Raw genomic sequence first — 5,933 nt, forward strand, 5'->3', positions numbered from 1 at the left:
TTAGCTTCAAATTTTACTAGTACCATAATCGAGTTTTCTGATACCCAAAGGGCTTTTCAAACAAGGATTCAAGGTGAGGCTCTACTTTGCCTTCGTAAGGCATGGGCCTTATAGAAACTGTAACCATAAAAAAGAAAAAAGAAAAAAACACACTTTCTCGAGAAGGCGCCGCTTTAGTGCATGAAGTAACGCTTTAGTGCATTAAGTACAAAAACAAGTATGTATATGCCGAAACGACTGAGAGAAGAATGCAGGAGAGAGAAAGAGTATTGAATCCATCAATTTACATCGATTGTTTATCCATCAACAATGGAGAGGTGGTGTGAAAGCCCTCTTCTGGTGAAGAGAGAGGAAGAGGAGGAGAGAGAGAAGGGAGTTGGAGAGACGTTTTTGGATGAGTCTAAGAAGTTATGGAGGCTGTGTTTCAATGTTAACTGAGGCTTACATCGGCCACATTGGAGGCTCCGCCTATCTCGCCGCCTACTCACTCACCTTCACTGTCCTTGTCCGCTTCTGCAACGCCATCACGGTTCTCTCTCTGTCTCTCTCATCCTATTTTTTCCCGAAATGATATTATTTGGTGCTCAATCACAAGTGCAAACTCATATAATAAGTAAGGATTGTCTATAATAAACTATTTGTCTTTTGTGCATGGAGATCAATCATTCCCACTCATTAGGTGTCAAATTGGATGGCTTGGGGTGAGTCACCAAAGTTAGAGATTTTTTTTTTTTTTTTTTTTTGAACTTTGTATTTATTCAATGATACTCTTGCAACGACTCGTTTTGAAATTTAAGAGACAAGAATAATTGTGACTTCCATGTATAAAAGATAAATGGTCTCTTTGTAGACAATCCCAAATAAGTACTATGATAAACTTTGATAAATGTTTTTTTGTAGCGCAGTAATACATGGATATCATGTGTGACATTCAAAAAAAGTCTAACACGTTTTTTTTTTTTTTTTTTTTTTCGAATTTTATAATTTAAATGCTTTTCTTTAACTTTCTTTATGAGAACTTGCTATGAAAGTTATTTAATGTCATTCAAAATCCGAAATAGCAATTTTAGAATGGACAAGGTTTCCATGAGTCCTAGGACTCACATGTAAATATGAGGCCCCTTTTATTATCTATTTTTTTAGATGGGATTTTATTTTTTTAGATATATATAGTCTCTAAGATGAAGATCATTAATATATAAAAATAAAAAATAAGAAAAAAAACCTTAAAAGCTATAAAGATAATTTTTTGGAGACATTTTTGAATCGTTAGATTTTATTCTTTTAAGAGGGAAAACAAATTTACATCCGAAGTAAAAATGGATGTTTGATCCTTGGGGGACGCAGATGTATAAATGCATCCCACGACTCATAAATTACTTTCATTTTAACACAAATATTTTCAGACACTTTTTTTCTTTGTTAATAGACATAGACACGTATGTTTTAACCAAGCACGTTGGCCACTCGTTCTCTTCAGCACACACTTAAAACCACAGTCAACCTCAGGTCTTCCACTAATTAATTAGTTTAAGAAGGAAAAAGTTTATATGAGGTTGCAGAATCACATATGCACCTAAAAAATCATCAGAAAAGGTTGTTTTAATGTTGAGAAACCCTTCTGATTGCTCATCTCGACATCGAGATGTATGAATATGAAAAAAAAAAAAAAAGATTTTGAACCCTAGAAATAGTGCATCTTGCAACACATTATCTAGATTGTCCTTTTTCAAGATTTTCATATATTTATCGATCTACTTTGATTTTAACCATTTTTAGAGTTTACAATTTTATAATTAGATATGAAAACATTTTTTTAGATAATCCTAAGAATTTAACACCAAAATTACATGTTATGATAAAATTTGGAGTTACGCCTAAATTGGATTGTTTAAAGTTGCAACCTTTTAGAAACCACACCCATTTAAGAAACGGAAAACTTTTTGAATGCCATTGTCCCAATCATAATGCCATGTGAAATAGTCACAATCGTAATGCCACGCCTAAACACGATTTTATTTTTAATTTTTTCTACAAATGACATTGACATCAATTTTTGGTCATTTTATTTTTAAAAATATTTTTAATATTATTTTTATAAAATAAAATAACCAAAATATTGGTTATGATGAATCACCAAATTTCATGTTCATATGATTTGTAGAAAAAAATAAAGTTAAACATAAAATACTCTGAGATGTTTGGTCTAGATTAAAACATAAAAAGCTCAATTATGATGTTATGGCTAAAGTTATCAAAGCGATTTATTCAGATCGGATAGCTGAGAGGGAGTGGCATACATAAGTTCCGACCTAGCGTATATAAGTTCCCACCTAGTGGTATATAAGAAAGCTTTTCCTTAGAAAACTCTACTTTATTTTGAGAATTGTTATTCAATATTACGGGCAGTTGAGATACCAGTTGAAATCTTTTAATGGCGAATTGTGGGGGTTAGTGCTTGGCCTATGAATAATTTCAAAAACGAAAATAGGAAAGAAAAATCATTTTTAGAAATTTTTCTGGGGGTCTGTATACCAAGGAATTAAAGGATTGTGGAATGCTATAGCCTTGCTTCTGTAATTAAGGTATCCGGGCGCGTGCAAAATACACACATATATGATACACCATACTAATAGTGATTTTAGAATTTACTATTCCAAAATATGATGCACGGTACTAATGATGATTTTAGAATTTAATACTACAAAATATTTAACCATAAAATACCCTTATTAATTTAAAAATGACTTCTGACTATAATAGTTGGTGTATTTTAGGAAAAATATTTTTATCTTTTTAAAATATTTGTAAAACCCAGTTTCAAAAATTAGAAAGATTCTTTCTACTTTTCAAATGATGAATGGAGCTTTAAAGCAATATATATGAATATAGAAAAGATGAAAGCATTATGTTTTGCATTTATTGATAATTTAGATAAAAATATGTCAAAATTACTGTAGATGATAAATATATGTCAAACATTTCTAGGAAGCTCACTTTTGTATTTGTGAAAGCCTTGTCCCTTTATGCAGGAGGCTGCCTTTTTCTTTATAAGAAGCTACCTTATCCCTATAATGACCCAATTAGGCACACCTATTCTTTTCCACTCATTAAGAATCCATAGCAAATAGGGAACTTCTATACGTTTCCTAAATACCTTAGAAATATCAAAATCAATATCATTTCCCATAACAATTTCCTAGTTGTGCTCAGTTTTAGATATCACTTTATGAAAATCTCCACCTTGATATCAGATGTCATATGATCGCCATTTCACCTCCCATTAAACAACTATATGATTTTTTTTGCCCTTTTCTTTTGCCAAGTAAATCCATTTGTCATACTTGCTAAATAGATTGTGCTTATTATCATATTTGTCCACTGCGAACAAAGCCTTAACCTTGTACTAAACCATGTACTTTGATACCCGCCGTTAGATTCAAATAATTATTTTATAACAGGAAACCCTAATATGGAGCCTATGAACATGTGCTCAACTGGCTTAAAAAAAATAAAATAAAATAAAATAAAATAAAATAATAATAATAATAATAAAGGGTGAGCATAAACCACAACATGAGCATAAAAACATAAAGCACAAAAAAATACATACCGCAAGAACACAAAGTTAAACGCGGTTCAGTATAAAGGGCCTATACTCACAAGCACAATAAATTGAAATCCACTATGACAATAGAATTTACATTACAAATTTGAGACAGTGTTACCTCTCTAGCCCTCAACACAACCCAGTTGAGAAACCTTTCTAGAACAGCTCTTTCAACTTACATCATCTACCAATCCCCCATCTATGTTCACAACTAAACTACTTTCTAAGAAGAAAACACTTTAGATAAACCGAGATTGTTTTCTCTCAATAAAAGGGGATATGGCCAAAATCTCCATTAGATCCACTTCTATTGAAGAAACCAAGTCCCACGTAGTGGTTCTTTATCTAAGAAGTTTTGTCACTACGTAGAAGCCTTGCTAGGATATGCATCCATTTTTTGGTGGTTCTTTACATGCATTAGAAATCCAAATGGGTACTCTACTCAGGAAAATTATGAATGTGATCCGCACTAACATGGGATTTTCTTATAGAAGTGAGCTTTGCATATCAGCACAACACATGGTTTCGAGTGTGAAAGTTTGTCACATGGAAGTCCTTTTAGATAATATCACATCATACAATCCCTTCTCATCCTTTTAACTCTGTTCAAACTTCAAAGCAATGTGTTGGGACACCCCTTCGGCCAGATACTTGCCATTGGCCCAGGGCAAGTCCACTCGAGCGAGTTCAAGTTGACTTGCCTGAGTAGTAAGCACTTTCAAAACTAAAAATTTTGAAAGAAGAATGAAAAAAAGTGCGGGAAAATCTTTTGAAGGTGGATTTTGATATTCCTGAAGTCATGAGACCAAGGATGGCGTATTCATCGCCAAGACGCGCACAGTAAGTGAACATATATAGTAAGTAAATGCCCAAATGTATGTTCCTTCATAATGCCTAGAGCTTCAAAGAGGTTGTCTTAGGAACTAATTCACCTTTATTAGTAATAGGTTGTGGATTTGATTTCTCATTTCGCTGCCTAAAGATTAATTACTAATGGAAGAGAAAAGATTAGAAGGAAAATCAAATGAAAACACAACTGTTTGAACTATGAATGTGTTTCAGCTGGGCATGGGAAGTGGGCTAGAGACCTTATGTGGGCAATCCTATGGTGCAAAGCAATACCACATGCTCGGCATCTACCTACAGAGATCATGGGTAATCGTCACAGCAGTGTCTCTCCTCTTTGTCCCCTGTTATGTCTTTGCCACGTGCATATTTGAGGCAATTGGGCAACCAGCTGAGCTTGCAGTGGTGGCCGGGATCGTAGCCTTGTGGTCCTTACCCATCCACTTCTCATTCATATTCTCCTTCACTTGCCAAATGTATCTACAGGCACAGTCTAACAACAAGGTCATTGTGTGGTTTGCGGCCGCATCCATAGTTGTGCACATTGGCTTATGCTTGGGTTCGGAGTTTCGGGTGTCTTAGCTTCAAATATCGTGGCGTATTGGATTCCAGTGGTTGGTCAGCTGATCTACATCTTTGGCGGGGGTTGTCCTCTCACTTGGACTGGGTTCAGCATGGCTGCATTCCATGATTTGTGGCCTGTCCTCAAGCTTTCTTTGTCCTCTGGAGTCATGATATGGTACGTGGCTGAGAATTTTTTAGCTTTCAGTTTTCTTTCTTTTTTTTTTTGAAATTTTGAGTGAATTGTGACACTGAATATCAGTGTGCTTCTGGGAAAACAAGGGCTTGATACCTTTCTTTGTTGTTTTTCTGTAGTTTTTGGAGTAGATGTAAGTGAAATAGGTTTATAATGTGTGTGACCTACTTGTTTCTGAGACTTCTGGTAATGTGTTAACAGCTTGGAGTTTTCGTACACCTCTATACTGTTGGTGTTCACAGGAAACTTAGCAGATGCAAAGATTGCCATAGACTCCCTTTCTATTTGGTAATGTAAACCTCCATTGTGTGCTTCGGGTGTGCTTTGGATATATACAATATAGCAAAGAGTTTATATATTAAGAAATGCCAAAATTACGCGCGCGCGCACACACACACATACATATATATATATATATATATATACACACGAGTAATGATCCTATAAGACTCTCCCACACCCATATGTGTAGAACCCTAAAGGATCACCATTAAATTTGGTACAAATCTCTGGAAAAGTCAAGTCCCACACCTATCTAATAACTTTTTTAAAGATCTGTGCCAAATTTAATGGTGATCCTTTAAGGTTTTACAAACATGGGTCAAGTCTCACATCCATATAATAACTTTTCTAGAGATGTATGCTAAATTTAATGGTGATCCTTTGGGGTATTACACACATGACAAAAGTACCCCTTGACCTTGTGAGACCCTCCCACAC

General features: G+C 34.6%; 1 pseudogene across 1 annotated transcript; it reads left to right on the forward strand.

Annotated features, from left to right (window-relative positions):
* Nucleotides 1-251: 251 nt before the first annotated feature.
* LOC18423747 (protein DETOXIFICATION 21 pseudogene) lies at nucleotides 252-5,505 on the forward strand (annotated as a pseudogene). Its single transcript, XR_016053984.1, has 3 exons — nucleotides 252-529; nucleotides 4,673-5,195; nucleotides 5,415-5,505. The product of XR_016053984.1 is annotated as a protein DETOXIFICATION 21 pseudogene (transcript).
* The last annotated feature ends 428 nt before the right edge of the window (nucleotides 5,506-5,933 follow it).

The sequence above is a fragment of the Amborella trichopoda genome, chromosome 4 (assembly GCF_054954075.1).
Source record: "Amborella trichopoda isolate Santa Cruz 75 chromosome 4, AtrichopodaSantaCruz75HAP2 v2.0, whole genome shotgun sequence".
Taxonomy (NCBI): domain Eukaryota; kingdom Viridiplantae; phylum Streptophyta; class Magnoliopsida; order Amborellales; family Amborellaceae; genus Amborella; species Amborella trichopoda.